The following is a 17,500-nucleotide window of genomic DNA, read 5'->3' as shown; positions in this document are numbered from 1 at the left end:
GTTGATCTTGACTAAATGTTTTTATATCGCTTCACGCGACTTGTTTGCTTTTCATATTGTCACACAAAAAAGAAGAAAAAAATGGTTTTATTTTTAAGCAAAACAATGAAGCTTTACAGACACAAGCTATTTGACTTCTAGGTTGACACAGTCAAGACCGTTGTTTTTAGACTCTCTGTCCAACTTCCTTCACACTTAAAATCGCGTTTTCTCAAAACGTATTTCCACTGAATCTCGGTATTACATTACGTCTCTTTTGATACTTCCTCTTTTTAAGAATCTTACTTTCTTTGAAATTGTTGATGACCTTCAGGTTAGAAGGGTTTACTATTTATAGGTGAGTTGGGTGGGGGGGGGGGGGGTAGGGGGTCACTTTTCTCGCCGAGTTACAGGAAGGTCGGCTCTCAAGTTGTGACGCAATGACGGGGGACAACAACAAAAAACCAAAAACAAAACACCCGACGGAGAGACAGCTCTTCTCGGTAACAGATAAACTTATTCCTTCCCGTTCCCTACTTGACTGATGGCTAACCCGCCATCGACAGTTTTAAAAGAAAGAAAAAAGTCAAACGACAGATCTATTTCAGAAACCTCTTCAATTAACAAATGTGATACACCCTAAAATATAGTTTAAGACGACAGGGTCATTATTGACGACTTGCTAGACGTTACAGGGAGGATTCAGGTTAATTTACAGCCAGGGAAAATGAGCGTATAGTAACGCGCACAAACGTGGGGGTTGGGAACAGACTCTCTTATCGATGTTATTTGGGGGATCTGTTTTAAAGGCCCTGTTTCTGTCAACTTTTACTTTTTGTTCATTGATGTTTTTTCTCGCATTTTGATTGGCTGAAAATTGAGATATGATGGGAAAAAACGTTTGTTTGTTTGTTTGCTTAACGCCCAGCCGACCACGAAGGGCCATATCAGGGCGGTGCTGCTTTGACATTTAACGTGCGCCACACACAAGACAGAAGTCGCAGCACAGGCTTCATGTCTCACCCAGTCACATTATTCTGACACCGGACCAACCAGTCCTAGCACTAACCCCATAATGCCAGACGCCAGGCGGAGCAGCCACTAGATTGCCAATTTTAAAGTCTTAGGTATGACCTGGCCGGGGTTCGAACCCACGACCTCCCGATCACGGGGCGGACGCCTTACCACTAGGCCAACCGTGCCGGTTGGAAAAAACGTGGTCGCCACAATGCAGCCTCACATTTTTAACTGAAGGATATGACATTGTCACAGACAAGCAATAAGTGGGGATTATCTTGATAATTCACACGTTATGTTTCATAAACGTCTGTACAGTACATTTTGGAAAATGCTCTAAACACACACACACACACACACACACACACACACACTCAAACACACACACATTCACATACACGCACGCACACACACACATACACGCACGCACATACACACACACACACACACACACACACACACACTGAAACACTGGGGGGCCCGGTAGCTCAGTTGGTAGAGCACTGGACTTGTGATCGAAAGGTCGCAGGTTCGAATTCGGGCCGGGACGGACACGGGTCAACTTTATGTGCAGACCCAGAGACGGAAGCCATGTCCCACCCCCGTGTCATCACAATGGCACGTAAAAGACCTTGGTCATTCTGCCATAAGTGCAGGTGGCTGAATACACCTTTAACACGCAGACACCTGGGTAGCGCGACTCCGTTGCTGCTAGCTTTCCACTGGGAGGAAGCGACCCGAATTTCCCAGCGATGGGACAATAAAGTAATGAAAATGAAATGAAAAATGAAAAAACACACACACACACACACACACACACACAAATACGCACACGCACATTGACGCTTAACATCATGGTATTATCTTTATCATTCTGCAACTGTAACAAACGAGCCAATCAAATGCAAAGCCATCAGTAGCCTAATCAAACGTGTACATCACAACAGTATTGAATAACACGTACGAGAGTCGGCTTGTCAACATGTGGAGGGCTGGTCTAAACACCATCTGTGCTCTTATCAGACACTCCTCAGTCTATACAATCTGTTGATCACAAGTGAAAACATCTAATAATTGGTCATTCCATCTGCGCTGCATGTACGCTTGAAATAATAAGGAAAATCACAGGCACTTGAAAGTGTACACAGACGTATTAATGTAAATGTTATCCGCTCTCTCTTTTTTTCCGACCTGCCTTCACTGTGCAAAGGCGATTTATAATAGCCCCCCCCCCCCCCCTCCCAATTCCCATCCCTACCCCCACCTTATTATCTCTACATTGACGGAAGTGTAAAACAGTGAATTTTGTATTTTTTCGGGAAACGAAAAGGTGGCTGAACACAGCAATTGACCATTTCAAAATCTAAAGCCACCAAGAAAAGCAGAAGATGACACTATGAGGACAAAAGTCGAAGATTAAATACACGAAAATAAGGATACTTATGGAAGTAAACCCCCCCCCCCCCCCTGGCTCAAGCATGTACCTCCCAAACGCTTTTATTTTGTGGGGGAGGGAGTGTTGGGGGGGAGGGGGGGGTTGCATCTGGATCATCATGAAATCCGAGGAGAAATCGCACCTCTCACCCCCTCAAGACATTTTTCTTCAACGATTTTTGTGATGAAAAGTATAAGTCCTTACAATCTCAATTCTTCTTTATTGCCTATACAGCTTGCTGTCGAATTTACCTTTTTCGTTCAAGGAGAGGCTTCCTTTCCCTCCAGAAACATCAAAAAACGTTCAGCTTCAAGGGGGCAAAGCCCCCTTGCAACCCCCACCTAGGGGGCTTCGCCCCCTGGACCACCACCAAGGGGCTTCGCCCCCTGGGCCCCCATCTGTAACCCCCCCCCCCCTAGTACTTACCTAGTCCGGCCCTGTAAACAGGCAACCGAATGCACCACCACCAAGTTAGCTGATGTCTTGTCGAGCGATTAACAGTAAAACCAATCAATCAATCAATCGATTAATCAATCAACAGTACTAACTAGCTAATTTATTAACTCTGGAAATAAGACAGTCTGGTTCGTATGGGTTTTCAAAGAGTGAATGCTCTTGCTTATACTGAGGCAAGCTTTCCACACGTGCTTATTGTTCACGTATTTCAGACGTACCCCTCGCTAGTGACTGGCCTATAATGTCACATGGGAAAGTTTGCCTCAACGAAAGCAAGAGTATTCACTCTTTCACAACCCATACAAGCCCGACAGAGTTATTTTCCCGAACATCGAGGATGCAAGTCGCTTGTTCATTTCAATGCTTGTTATTTTTTAAGGTGCCAGGAGACTGGTTCCGTATAACTCTCACTTACCCTATTGCACGTGTTGGATGCATTTAGAACGCTTACGTTTTCATTTGATTCTCCGACCGTCTTTTACATTAGTCAAAATTGGCTGTTTATTTCCACCGCCTGTGACTTTTCTGCCCACAGCCGTCCACTCCTAATGAAGACACGACAAAAGTGGTCGGGACTATTTCCTATTTGTGTGAATGGGCTTCGATGGAAACGCTGTACACGTCCCGCAGGTCACGGGACCACGCGAGGGGAGATGGGATTGGCTCTTTGCCACTACGTCGCATTATTGGCTCCGTTCCCAAATGTCATTGATTCATGCCTCATGCGTTTATGAATGAGTGTTTGTACAACTCACAGTAGGCCTTTTCATTGAAACTGACCTGTAGTGGGTGACCTACTTTAACCCGGCATGACCTAGTTGGCTTGATCCTCGTGATTAGCTTCCGGATTTGCCACCCACATTAATCACCAGGATGCATGACAGTGCCATGTCTCTATATCGCCTTCTGCCTGTCTGTCTGTCTGTCTGTCTGTCTCTGTCTCTGTCTCTCTGTCTCTCTCTCTCTCTCTGTCTTTGGTCTCTCTATCTGTCTTTCTCTGTCTCTCTCTCTCTGTCTCTCTCTCTGTCTCTGTCTCTCTGTCTCTCTTTCTCTTTCTCTCTCTCTCTCTCTCTCTCTCTCTCTCTCTCTCTCTCTCTCTCTTTCTGTCTAAGTCGGTGTGACTGTCTGTGTGTCTGTCTGTGTATCTGTGTGTCTGTCTGTGTGTCTGTCTGTCTGTCTGTCTGTCTGTCTCTCTCTGTCTCTCTCTCTGTCTCTCTCTGTCTCTCTGTCTCTCTCTCTCTCTCTCCCCTGTATGTCTGTCTCTGTCTTTCTCTCTGTCTCTCTGTCTCTCTCTCCCCTCTGTCTCTCTCCCCCTCTCTCTCTCTCTCTCTCTCTCTCTCTCTCTCTCTCTCTCTCTGTATGTCTTTCCGTCTGCCTCTGTCTCTCTCTATTTCTGCCTGTCTGTCTTTTTACATTTAGTCAAGTTTTTGACTAAATGTTTTAACATAGAGGGGGAATCGAGACGAGGGTCGTTGTGTATGTGTGTGTGTGTCTGTGCGCGTGTGTGTGTGTGTGTAGAGCGATTCAGACCAAACTACTGGACCGATCTTTATGAAATTTTACATGAGAGTTCCTGGGAATGATATCCCCGGACCTTTTTTTTCGATAAATACCTTTGATGACGTCATATCCGGATATTTGTAAAAGTTGAGGCGGCACTGTCACACCCTCATTTTTCAATCAAATTGATTGAAATTTTGGCCAAGCAATCTTCGACGAAGGCCGGACTTCGGTATTGCATTTCAGCTTGGTGGCTTAAAAACTAATTAATGACTTTGGTCATTAAAAATCTGAAAATTGTAAAAAAAATATTTTTTTCTAAAACGATCCAAATTTACATTCATCTTGTTCTTCATCATTTTCTGATTCCAAAAACATATAAATATGTTATATTTGGATTAAAAACAAGCTCTGAACATTAAAAATATAAAAATTATGATCAAAATTAAATTTTCGAAATCAATTTAAAAACACTTTCATCTTATTCCTTGTCGGTTCCTGATTCCAAAAACATATAGATATGATATGTTTGGATTAAAAACACGCTCAGAAAGTTAAAACGAAGAGAGGTACAGAAAAGCGTGCTATCCTTCTCAGCGCAACTACTACCCCGCTCTTCTTGTCAATTTCACTGCCTTTGCCACGAGCGGTGGACTGACGATGCTACGAGTATACGGTCTTGCTGAAAAATTGCATTGCGTTCAGTTTCATTCTGTGAGTTCGACAGCTTGACTAAATGTTGTATTTTCGCCTTACGCGACTTGTTTTTCTCTCTTTTACTATGTCCTTTTCTCTTCTTTGCGATCCCCCTCCCCCCTCCCCTCCCCCCCCCCCCCCCCCCAGCCACGTCTCTCCTCTCGCTCTTCCTCTCTCACCCCACCCCTATGCTGGCATATATATGCACGGTGTGATGAATGAACGTTGCGAGTCAGCGTGGGGACGGGGGGGGGGGGGGGTTGTGGTGGGGCTTTGCTGTCGCATTATCGGTCGAGAGAAGATACGGGTAACGAGGAGATGTTGTCGCCTGACCCCTCGTTCTCACCCGAACGAGCACTGTCTATAGCCGCTGACCGCTGCCGCTAACACGGTTAGAGACCCACTAACCGACATATTTCTTTGTTTTGCTTTTTGTCACTCTGTGTGTGTGTGGGTTGGGGGGTGGTGGTTGGATTTAAAGGGTGAAGTGTGAGTGAGTGGGGGGTGTTCAGCGTGTGTGTGTGTGTGTGTGTTTATATGGCTGTCTGTGTTCGGGGGGGGGGGGAGGAGTAGTAGTGTGTGTGTGTTTGTGAGTGAGTGAGTGAGTGTGTGTGTGTGTGTGTGTGTTTGTGTGTGTGTTTGTGAGTGAGTGAGTGGGTGAGTGAGTGAGTGTGTGTGTGTGTGTGTGTGTGTGAGTGAGTGTGTGTGTGTGTGTGTGTGTTGTGTGTGTGTGTGTGTGTTTCCGTATGTTTGTGTGTGTGTGGGTTTGCGTATGTATTCGTGTGTGTGTGTGTGTGCCAGGGGCAGGGGGGGTGTTGGGTAGTGTGTGTGTTTGGTAGACCAGGTTCATGTATATGCAGTGTGTGTGTGAGTGTATCTGAATCTCTGTCATTATAGCTGTATTTTTTTTTATCTCTGTCTCTTGCATTTGTTCCCTCTTGGTCTTGGCCCTCTCTGGGTGTTGCGGCCGTACAATCTCTGGAATATATCTTTTTCTCTTGCCAATTCCTGTATGTCTCATGTAGGTTTTCTGTTGCTGTATTTTCCTCCTCCAATTCCCCATAGCACTGCCACCCACCTGTTGCTGTATTTTCCTCCTCCAATTTCCCATAACAGTGTCACCCACCTGTTGCTGTATTTTCCTTCTCCAATTCCACATAGCACTGTCACCCACCTGTTGCTGTATTTTCCTTCTCCAACTCCCCATAGCAGTGTTGTATTTTCCTTGTTTCTACACGCAGGTCATTGAAGATTCATGCGCAGCTAAAAACAAAATGTAAAGTTGATTTGTGCCGACTTTTGACAACACGCGCATGCTCAGATAAAAAAACGCTGGCGCTGGACCCGAGTACTCTTCAGACTGGCTCGCTCCCCCAGTATGAAAGTTTTTGTCTTGTGCACGTGGATTTAAAAAAAAAAAATTATTAACACAATTAAAAAAATTATTAGAGTAAAATAAAACATTAAAACGTTCATAATAAACAAAAGTAAACAAGAATTAAAAAGAAAATAAAAAAAATAAAAAAATAGACCGCCCATGCCGGGAATCGAACTCGGATCACTTTGGCACAGTATGAAAGTTTTTGTCTTGTGCACGTGAATTAAAAAAAAAATTATTTATTTATTTTACACAATTAAAAAAATTATTAGAGTAAAATAAAACATTAAAACGTTCATAATAAACAATAGTAAACAAGAATTAAAAAAAAAATAGACCGCCCATGCCGGGAATCGAACCCGGATCCCTTTGGCCACCAAGCCACCACCTTGAATCACTGACACAGTGTCCCTGTCGCTCTCTCTCGTGCTCTCTGTCTCTCTTTCAATCTCACCGAGACCAAACCTGCACTGTAGTTTCTTTGCCGAGACCAAATTAATCCCCACCCGCTGGCTGGCTTGCAAATCGTCTCGCACGCGTTCGGCTGTTCTATCAGCTCAATGGCTGGCTGTCGCTCCGATTGAATTCGTCCAACCGTCAAGAACTTTTGTGTTTTTTGGGGCATTTAGGTCCCAGGTAACATTATGAAGTTTTAATTCGATCAATCGGACCTATTATCAAGTTAGTGTATCAACTTTTGAACGAACTGCGCCCAGTAGTTTCCCAGCAATAAGCTGTTAAGTCGAGACAGACAGACAGATACACACACACACAGACACAAAGTCTGTTGGACCCTAGTACTGCGTACTCGGGGATAAACATATGTTACACAATGGTTTAGCTCTCCAAAGCACATGCTCAGACGGTTACAGCATGAGAGAGAGAGAGAGACTAAATATTTCGCCTCTTAACGGACTAAATAATAAGATAATTCGAGTTTTACGCCCTCACGGCTTTTGATGAGATACACAAGTGTGTGCGTGTTTACTGTGTTTAGCCATCTGCACTTATGACCGAGGTCTTTCACGTGCCACTGTGGTGACACGGGGGTGGGACATGCATGGCTACCGTCTCTGGGTCTGCACATAAAAATCACCCGTGTCCGTCCCGGCCCGGGTAGATTAGGTGGTAGAGCACTGGACTTGTGATCGAAAGGTCGCTGGTTCGAATCCGGGCCGGGACGGACAGGGGTCAACTTTATGTGCAGACCCAGAGACGGTATCCATCTCCCACCCCCGTGTCACCACAATGGCACGTTAAAGATCTTGGTCATTCTACCATAAGCGCAGATGGCTGATACCACATAAACACGCATACATCAAAAGCCGTGAGGGCGTAAAAACTCGAATCGTATAAACCAATTCATGTCCAATATAGGCAATTAAGACCTGACGGACAATAAGCCCCTTAAAATTTACTAACTACCCGGCCCGGAGTCGAACCTGCGACCTTAGGATCACAAGTCCAGTGCTCTACCAACTGAGCTAACCGGGCCCCCGCATGGTTTACCCGGTTTTTCCAAAGCTTTATACATGTACCACCTTTTTACCTTTAATGGAAATTAAAAATGACGCGTTTGACCATATAAGGAACAAAAATTGCAGTCAAAGTGTTTACTAAAAAGCTTTATATCACCTGTTACCATATATGGAAATAAAACAATGACGCGTTTCACCATTATAAGGAACATAAATTGCAGTCAAAGAGTGTACTCAATGCTTATACAAACATTGACGTCCTGTGTGCCCAGACATAAGTACACATCTTTACAAAGATCTGTAACAGTATATAGGTTATTGCTCCTCACAAAAGACATGACCGGCTGCCCAAGACCGCTACTGCGTTTGTACGTGACGTCGTGTTTCCGGCGGAAGTTGACTAGTTCCTGTCAAAGGTTTCCAGAAGATTGTCTATCCTAGTCCAGCTGCCTCTTGTTCCGCTTTGATTCTGTTCAGGTTGCAGAAGAAAGGAAAGTCCTGAGCATCATCTGATGTAGTGACCAACGTCTTTGACATTTGTGCTGGATTCACTCACGATTGTGGCCGCTCCAATGCTTACGTGTTTTCTTGGCTTACACAGTACCAAACCCATAATGAACGCGTGAGTGCTTACTCTAGTTGAAAAAGGGTTGGGAGTTCAGACGTTTAGGCTTGATCAGCTACGTAACATAGAAGGGTCAAGCACTTCCGACGGTTGTGAGTCTTAAAAAAAAGCGTAGGGTGATTTCTATCGGGGTAAAAACTCTTGTTTTCTTGAAATCTGAGACTTTCCTGTTATCGTAAACCCGGAAACATTTAAAATACTGTTTGACATCGTACAATCTTGTCTGTAATTACTGAAACAAAAACAGGGACGCCTCCACAGAGCTTTGGAAATCTGTTAGGATCACAGGTACGAACCATGAGTATTTTTCTTTAAGGCTTAGATACATTTCAGGGGGGGGGGGGATATAGCTCAGTCGGTATCCAGTTGGCCGCTGTCAGCGTGAGTTCGTCCCCACGTTCGGCGAGAGATTTATTTCTCAGTCAACTTTGTGTGCAGACTCTCCTCGGTGTCCGAACACCCCCGTGTGTACGTACACGCAAGCACAAGACCAAGTGCGCACGAAAAAGATCCTGTAATCCATGTCAGAGTTCGGTGGGTTATAGAAACACGAAAATACCCAGCATGCTTCCCCCGAAAGCGGCGTATGGCTGCCTAAATGGCGGGGTAAAAACGGTCATACACGTAACATTCCACTCGTGCAAAAAACACGTAGTGTACGTGGGAGTTTCAGCCCACGAACGCAGAAGAAACAGAAGAAGATACATTTCAGAGTTGTTGCTGTAACGATGTATGTAAGCCATGTTTTACTGGAATGGGAATAATAAATGAATTAATGTCAACGCCCTGGGAAAACTCTATGTCTAGGGTCTGAATTCGTTACTTTCAATCTTTAATGAAACGAAGTGGGTTTAAAACATCTAGTTATATACACTTAATGCGATCTTGATACGTGGTACTATCATTTCAACACAGAAGACTAACAATTTTAGTTTCGTTGTGATCTGGATTGTGTTTGAGAAACGCCCTTTAAACTTTTATTTCTCTTGTCATGAAAATCTTTTCTTGACCATTGTTGTATAACTGAATGCGTGACCACGGCATCAACTTGATATACCTTAATTGGCATTGCCGTTAAAAGCTTTTCGCGGCGAGGATGGTCGGTCATCTAGCTTGCCTGACACGGCATTAGAATCTGTACAAACCCACACTCCACTCCCGGTTCTATAATATAATGCATCGCGGCTTTGCAGTGGTCAAATGTAAGTTGTATAATGGCACTGACCATCCTAGTAATGCGGACCATTGGGTAATTACGGTCACGTTGTCTGTGGGCATGTACTAATGGCTTTAATATGGCCCAAGCCGGGCCATTAGGGGCACGTGAGACAGGAAAACCCGGTCTTTGCTTGGCAAGAGAGAGAGAGAAAATGTCAGCTTTACGCCCTCACGGCCAAGCCACTAGGGGCATGTGAGACGGGAAAACCCGGTCTTTGCTTGGCAAGAGAGAGAGAAAATGTCAGCTTTACGCCCTCACGGCCAAGCCATAAGGGGCATGTGAAACGGGAAAACCCGGTCTTTGCTTGGCAAGAGAGAATTAATGTCAGTTTTACGCCCTCACGGCCAAGCCACAAGGGGCATGTGAGACGGGAAAACCCGGTCTTTGCTTGGCCTCTTGGCTGTGTGCATTAGCTGAGTTTTGAGTGGCACAAAATGAGGCGAAAACATGCCCCTTATGGTTTAACCGTGAGGGCGTTAAAAACATTTATCATCACTAAATGAGAAAGTATCCGGTAGAGTGATACTGACAGACTTACAATACTTATGATATGGATTGCGGTATGCTCTTTTCAGAGAACTGTTTAAAAAGTATCTTCATTTCCACAAGTAAAATGAGATAGATTGGTTTACAATACTTATGAAAACGTATTTTGGGGTATGCTCTTTTTGGGAGAACCGTGTAACAAATATCGTCACTTTAACAAATAAAATAAGTTAACGCAACGATTGGCTTTTTCGTCAACATTTTAATAAAATTCCTGCCACATTTTGGAAGCCCCTCCCTCTCATACACTAGGTCCGGACCTTCCCTGTCCTCGTCAGTAAACATGTGGTCACTATTGATGTTTTGCAAAACGCCGCTTTCACTGTAAACTCCATCTCAGTTCCCACCTGTTTTCATCTGTTGACAGGTATGACATGTATCAGTTTCAGATAACTTCAATCTGAAATCGTGCAAGTAGATTTTAATGTGTAGATAGTCAATAACAAAAGAACAAAAATCCAGCTTTGTTTCGCCATACGGAGTGCCCTTTTACGGAAAACGAGTTATAGGTCTGAAAACGTATGAATTCCAACACAACAGCACACTCATTTGGCTTTTCCCGCAATTAATATTGTACAAGTGTTTTGGCTTAACGAAACACTTCTAATCAACAGCTTATTCATGTTTCCGGCTCACGTCAGAAATGAGGTGGCGTTATACCTTGTATCAATAGAAGGCCGCCGTCTGGACACACCGTGGTGTTATTTATTGCCTGGCTAAGTTGACCATCCCACTTGATTAGCACAAAGTATGGTGGCCAGTTGGTGACGGAAGTGCTAGATACACGTACACGAACTTTCGTGGGCCGACGTCAAAGATTTACATACGGTGGTTAAACCCAAGGCCCTATAATAGACACACACAACAGGAAGATTAGTACTATCGTTAAAAGCACACTGATCTCCAACTTCTCCCCTCACCCCCCACCCCCCTTCCCCCCTCCCCCCTCCGTCTTAAACAAAAACATCAGGGTATTTAATAGAACCTAACAACAGACTGCCCCTCCCTTTACACGCGCACACGCACGCACACACACAACACGCACACACACACACACACACACATACTCACACACACACAAGAGCAAGAGAACAACAAAATCCTAAAGGGCATTGTTGAAACAAACCATCAAAATGATGAAATAAGACAAAACATGAATGCATACAATTAATGTACACAAAGTGGTGAGCACCGTTCATGACCAGGACCCTGTTGTAGCACGTGCATCACACAATTTTGCCCTGGGAAGCTTTGCGCCGATTTCATAGGACACTGAAAAAACATCTTTCCTCCCACCCCATCCCACCTCCACCCAAAAAGTAGAATCTTCCCACGTGCTTAGAATGGCGCAATGCAACTCATTACTAGATGGAATCATGTTTTCTCGCTTGGTGATACATGTATTTCCTTATCACTTTTATTCTGAACACTTCTAAACCAAGCGGGGTGGTTACGGTTTCCTGAGCACAGCCGGAAATCAAAAGAAAGACAAATGGATGATTGCATTCAGCAGATAATATTTCAATATCTGAATGTCCAGGGCTAAGGTGCACGAAGCGAAAGTGGGTGCCACCCAAGTGGGAGGGAGCCAGCCACAGGGTCTGATTGATTGACATTTAGATTTGTGGTGAATTCGACCAATCGGAGCCCGCGGCTGGCTCCCACCTACTTGGGTGGCACCAACTTTCGCTTCGTGCAGCTCAGCCCAACCCTTTTTCGAGACGACAACACAGGCACATGACAAAACCTCCTGGCATGTGTACAAGGTGACATTCATACTCAACTGATGTAAAGCCAGTTTCAATAATCATCTCGCCGGCGACAGATGTTCAAACGGGAAATGTGATTTGATTTTTTTGAAATGAAAGGAGCAGAATTCGAAAAAAAGAAAAGGAAAAATAAGATGAAGAAAAAGAAAGAAGCCGCAAAAAGTGTTTTTTTAATATTTAGTAAAATGTCGGCATAAACGATTTGAACTTTAACACTCTCGATCATTTTTTTGGAATTACATTTTAATCCCATTGCTTGGTAATTTAGATCGCTTCCTCCCAGTGGAAAGCTAGTAGCAACAATGTCGCGCGCTACCCATGTGTGTGTGCGTGTTTAGTTGTCATCAGCCATCTGCACTTCTGGGCAGATTGACCGAGGTCTTTTAAGTGACACGGGGATGGGACATCATACCGTCTCTGAGTCTGCACATACAGTTTATCTGTGTCCGTCCCAGCCCGGATTCGAACCCGTGACCAGCGGATCCCCTTTCAGTCTCCTGTTTGCTGGTAAACACTTAGTCACATCTCACCAAATGGAAAAGGGGAGGGAATGAATCTGAGAACGTTGAAGCTGTTATGATGATCAGTGTACCAGATGTGATAAACAGATAGTTCGGACGTCAGTGAAAAGGAGCCTGGGGCTGTTTACCCAACACCATTAGTGTCATAAACAGGATCTCATTTCACTAATACTCGTTTTCGGAGATGGAGAAAAACTATAGATAAAAATGTCCACTCAATTGAAATGAACGTGGGTGTGTAATAACCTAAGCGGTGGTTCTTACGTTAGTTTCAAAACACTGACGTACCTTCCACCACTTCAGTATAGACTATACATGTACGCGTGCATGTGCAATACCACAGGATGTTTATAATTAGCGGTACGCTCTTACGCACGTATATCATTGCGTACAGAAGAGAAGATGTTTGACGTTATACTCATACGTACGTGTGTACAGACATGAGAATGCGTGGCCGGAGTAGTTCCCACATTTAAGTCAGACTAACTATTTATTTCTGGTCCGGCGAAACATTTGTTTTCGGGCGAAACGACATAAATGTCAAATCTAGCCCTTTGCCCCGTTTTTTGTGTTTTCCTTCTCAATCTTATAGGCTTTATTTGTCCTTTCTCTCTTTCAATCTTTCTCTCTGTCTGTCACTTCTCTGTTCGTCAATGTGAGGAAGAACTGTCATCAAAACTGGTGTTTGCGTGTCTATACCTCTCTGCTGAGTAAATTTGTATTTTTATCTCCATCTAGTCGTCGTCACGTCCTGCATTAGCAAGATCTATAGACCAGCACTTTTCAGGACGTCTACGGGAACGTGTACGGGTAACGTCATCAAATCTAGTTTTTTACGTCACGTGTTTGCCAAGATCTGCAGTCTTGGTGGGAGCAAAACAACGTATGCATTTAGAACATTGGCGAAAAAAGTGAGTCACGGGTGACGCAATATCTACACGTACACGTACACGTACTGTCCCCATCCTGAACTCAGGTCAAAATGAGTTCGGCAGCTCATTCTCTCCCTGACAGGATGCCTTGAGTTTCCTTGTCTGGCAAGGAAACCGATTTTTTTTTATTTTTTTTTTTTAACATATTTAGAGCTTTTTGTAATATGTTATGGATGTAAGCAGATTCGCGATCGATCGTCGATAATGATTTTTCATGGTGTTTTGTAATTTTTGATTACAGAGGAATTTTTTATTTTAGACAGTTTCAAGCGAGCTATTTTTCGCGGATGTATTTACTGTGCAAACAACTCTAAATATGGCATAAGTGTCACGTGATAATCAACCGTTTGGTTTCGGAGCTCGCTGGAGCAGACGATTTTTTTGACAGTGATGCAACCATATATTACGGTCTCCTTCCAGCAGCAGTCCCAAAATTTCGACTTGTTTTGACTTAGAACGATGTCTTTATCATAACTGTGAAGAACAGAACGGAGATCACTGTCGAAGTCGGCCAATCTGCAATCATTTTCGTCTCGCGAACACTGCTCGTGAACAACATATGGGAGATCACTCTGTATTCTGGTTTTGATAGATTCGCGTAGGACTTTCGCGTCCGGTCAGAGAAACAACTGGCGATAGCCGTGGAGCGAGGATTATCAGAATGAAGTCCAGTGCTCTTCCAACTTAACTACCGGGCCATAACTTTGGTGACGGACTCAAAATATGACAACCTGCACACACACACAGCGAGTTTAGCTACCTTACGCCTGCACATGTTGAGTTGGTTATATATCTGACTGTATAAGTCGTATAAAATCGACTCGAGACGGAAGTGAAAGGCTTCCATGCGTTGACCTAGACTCGTGGTCTACACTGCACTAAATCCCGACTTAGCCTGTCTGACGAACAGGCAGACGGTAGGTGTTTCTGCGTCTCGGGTTTATAATTGCAGCGGGTTACTGTAAAAAAAACATGGCCACCCACGCACAGAGACACGGGGAAATGAGATTCATCTAAACGAGCCTTGTTGTTGTCTATATATTCCTAGTCTGATATTTCTCTTTAAGTATTTCTCTTTGGCATACTTAAGTCTGTCTTTCTGTCCGTCTCTGTCATTCTATCTGTCGCATTCTCTCTCTCTCTCTCTCTCTCTCTCTCTCTCTCTCTCTCTCTCTCTCTCTCTCTCTCTCTCTCTCTCTCTCTCTCTCTTATTTCTCTATCTTCTCTGTCCTAGCCTTTCACATCTGTCTCTATTTGATTGACTTTTCTTTTCATTGTCCTATTGCGAGCCTTTTCTCTCTCTCCCCCCCCCCCCCCCCCCCCCCCCTCGTTCTTGCTTTCTGTCTCTGTCTGTCTGTCTGTCTTTCTCTCTGTCTCTGTCTGTCTGTCTGTCTTTTTCCCTCTCTCTCTTCTTCCTCTTCCCTAACCTATCTCATTACATTTAGTCAAGTTATGACTAAATGTTTTAACATCGAGGGGGGAATCGAGACGAGGGTCGTGGTGTATGTGTGTGTGTGTGTGTGTGTGTGTGTGTGTGTGTGTGTGTGTGTGTGTGTGTGTGTGTGTGTGCGTGCGTGCGTGTGTGTAGAGCGATTCAGACCAAACCACTGGACCGATCTTTATGAAATTTTACATGAGAGTTTCTGGGATTGATATCCCCGAACATTTTTTTTCATTTTTTTGATAAATGTCTTTGATGACGTCATATCCGGCTTTTCGTGAAAGTTGAGGCGGCACTGTCACGCCCTCATTTTTCAACCAAATTGGTTGACATTTTGGTCAAGTAATGTTCGACGAAGCATGGACTTCGGTATTGCATTTCAGCTTGGTGGCTTAAAAATTAATTAATGACTTTGGTCATTAAAAATCTGAAAATTGTAAAAAAAAATAAAAATATATAAAACGATCCAAATTTACGTTCATCTTATTCTCCATCATTTTCTGATTCCAAAAACATATAAATATGTTATATTTGGATTAAAAACAAGCTCTGAAAATTAAATATAAAAATTATTATCAAAATTAAATTGTCGAAATCAATTTAAAAACACTTTCATCTTATTCCTTGTCGGTTCCTGATTCCAAAAACATATAGATATGATATGTTTGGATTAAAAACACGCTCAGAAAGTTAAAACAAAGAGAGGTACAGAAAAGCGTGCTATCCTTCTTAGCGCAACTACTACCCCGCTCTTCTTGTCAATTTCACTGCCTTTGCCATGAGCGGTGGACTGACGATGCTACGAGTATACGGTCTTGCTGAAAAATGGCATTGCGTTCAGTTTCATTCTGTGAGTTCGACAGCTACTTGACTAAATGTTGTATTTTCGCCTTACGCGACTTGTTTTTTTTCTCTCTTTGACTGTTCTTTATATTTTCCTTTCGCAATCCTTCCTTCTCACTCCCACCCCCCCGCCCCCTCCATTTTCTGTCTCACTTCCTTTCCCTCTGTCCTCCCTCCTCTCTCTCTCCCTCTCGCACACACGCACACACACGCGCGCACGCACGCGCACACACACACACACACACGCACGCACACACGCACACACACACACACACACACACACTATTCTCTTTACGTTCACTCTTTCTCTCTTTTTTTTTGGTCACTTGTACCACCTGTCTTGTTTACACGGCAAGGACTCTCTCCAACTCAAGGTCATTTTCTCTCTCTGTCTCATAATTCCCGCTGATACACCATATGTAATTACACCCACGCAGAGAGAAATGATGTAAGGGTTCCTATTACCTACCCCTGTTGTTATTATCGTAGTAAAATATTTCTGTGTTTTATTCCTCTCTTTCTCCCTCTCAACGAGACCCGTATTATATTAAAATCAATATGATGCGGTAATGGAAGATTTGGATTAAGACTATTTTGGGATGTAGGGGAAGGGCTCCTAATATGGACCACTTTTTGGCTCACGTAAGTGTAGCCTATGCGATGCTAACTTTTGTCTGTCTGTGCGTGCGTGCGTGTGTGCGTGTGTGATAGAAACTTTAACATTTGACTGAACACCGAAATACTAATTTTACCGGGTTATTATCCAAGCAACAGCTTCAAAGTATTGAAGCAATGATCAACATTTCGTCGGCACGTATGTAGATAAAGTGTGTATCCAAAGAAAACGGGTGGTGGTGGGGTTTTTTTTTGGGGGGGGGGTAAAAACAGGTGACTGATTTGTGTTGTGTGTGGTATGTAGACCAGGTCAGGGGTCAAGGTTAGGTCAGATCGCGTGAAGGATTGTGGTATATATTCACTTCTCAGTTCTAACCGAGCTGCATTCGCCGATTCGGGGAAGACGATTTCACATTGTTCGGTTTCGTAGCGGCTCCAGAAAAAATAGATAAAGAAGATACCAAAGGAGATTTCCTACAGGTTGATCAGCACAGCGTTTTTCCAATGTCCACGCGAGGAAGCGCTGTCGAAAGGGCAGTGTCGATCGGTGGCAGTCGTGTCCCCGTAACTCGTAAGTAGGCTACAGACAGACAGATCTAGATCTAGCGTCTCCCACTCTTGCACCGTGTCTATGCTTACTGTGTGTGTGTGTATGTGTGACGGAGTGATTGAGTTTGTGTTTCTGTTTGTCGATTTCTTACGGGAGCCTTGAAGGCTTCGCCTCTTGTTGTTTCATGCTAATATCTAGCTTGTTTTCTTGCGAAGAAGTTTCATTTTGTGTTTGGTAGTCCTTCTCTCTTAAGTGAACCGTTAGGCCTAATTAGAGTGAAATAGTTTGATAGACATTCAGCAAAAATTAAATACAGAAAAAATCACAAAGGGTCCATATTAGGCGCCCAGGCTCCTAATATGGACCAGTGAAGCGGCCTTCACGAATCACTGTCAAAAGCCCCCTATACTTCAAAATAACATGATAGAACTTATTGTGCATGTCAGACTAATTCAAATATGCTTTAGATTTATCTGTTTCGGGTTTCATTATTTGAAGCA

This window comes from Littorina saxatilis, linkage group LG12 (genome assembly GCF_037325665.1).
Source record: "Littorina saxatilis isolate snail1 linkage group LG12, US_GU_Lsax_2.0, whole genome shotgun sequence".
NCBI lineage: Eukaryota > Metazoa > Mollusca > Gastropoda > Littorinimorpha > Littorinidae > Littorina > Littorina saxatilis.
The sequence above is the reverse complement of the archived record's forward strand: the minus strand, read 5'-3'. Positions refer to the sequence as shown.